We start from the raw sequence: 1,637 nt of genomic DNA on the forward strand, positions 1-1,637 counted from the left end.
TTATTATATTAATTATGAAATTCATTTTACTTATATTAAGGTTAATTAATAATATACATTGTTTTCTACTAAGAGTGTTTTAAGTAAATTTATAAAAAAATGACTGGGAAGTTTCAAAAAAAAGGGTGGATCAGAAATCTATTGAAAGAAGAATTTTTAACCTAGTGTTCACAGTTAGGATTTTTGAAATCCCTATTTATGTTCAATTTTATGTATATGTGCTCATTAGTCTGGGGAGTGGTTAATGATTAGTGTTCTCAAATGATTAGCAGGCCTAGAAATATCAGGACCACTACCTGAGATAGAAAAGAAAGGTCATTTTCCCACTAACCCAGAATGGTCAGTTATATTCATTGATTATGAACTCTTGCTCTCAAAATGTGGGTAGCCAAAGTAAAACACACACACACACACACACACACACACACACACACACGTATATATTTCCATATAATAAAGAGGTACAATTTAATTTGCAAAGCTAACATTTTTCTTTATACTAAGTTTCAAGAAAAATCAATCATATGCCTGGTTCTATGAAAAATAGCAAAATTCAATATTCAAATATATTTGACAGCAGGATTGCAAAAGTTATGAATACCTTAAATTGATGTTTCTAGTGAAGTAAAATGAAAGAAAAATTGAAGACATAGCTTTGCATTGTAACTGTGAAGGCATAACTGTTCTGGGCAGGGGGAAAGCAAGACAATACAGGCCAGATGTAATAATATAGTAATGTAGCTCTGGCCTGGAGAAATGGAAATGTAACATATCATTTAGATGAGATCTCTCAAATACTAGAGAGAGCATGTGGTGAATGTCAGTCATTGCATTGTTGAATTCTTTGGCACTGGCCTGAGAAATATGTTAAAGAGGGATCATTTATTTTAAGAACTTGATATTAAAATGACACCACTGTTTTATATATTGTGATGGAAAAGTCACCTAAAATATACATAGGTGTGGCTTGGGTGGCATGGGGAGGCTGAGCCACTGGGCCCTACAGGACTCCTACTACCAAGGTCACTCTACCAATTCCAGGAGACATAGCAGTTCTACTTGATACATAGAAACAAACACAAACACAGGGAAGCAGCCAAAATATGGAGAAAGAAATCCCTCTTATAAATGAAAGAACAGAAGAAATCTCTAGAAAAAGAACTAAATGAAATGTGAGCAAGCAAATTACTAGATACAGAATTCAAAACAATGGTTATAAGGATGCTCAAGGATTGGTATGAGAGAGTTTCAAGGATCTTAGTGAGAATTTGAGGGGATTAATGAGAACATCAAAGACATGAAAAAGGACCATTAAGCAATGAAGGATGCACTAACTGAAATGAAGAATCATTTATAGGAAATCAACAGTAGAGTAGAGGATTCCTGGAATCAAATTATCAATTTGGGGAGAGAAACCAAGATGGCGGCATAGATAAACACCTAAAATTGCTGCCTAGCACAACCACTTCAAAAATACAACTAAAAGACAAAATGGATATCATCCAGAACCACAGGAAGGCTGGCTGAGTGGAAATTCTACAACTAGAAGGAAAGAGAAAAGCAAACTGAGACTCAGAGGAGGTGTGGAAGTGAAGTGCAGAGGTACGGAAGTGCACGTGGAAAGGGCTGGCAAATGC

This window comes from Myotis davidii, unplaced genomic scaffold (genome assembly GCF_000327345.1).
Source record: "Myotis davidii unplaced genomic scaffold, ASM32734v1 scaffold738, whole genome shotgun sequence".
Lineage (NCBI taxonomy): Eukaryota > Metazoa > Chordata > Mammalia > Chiroptera > Vespertilionidae > Myotis > Myotis davidii.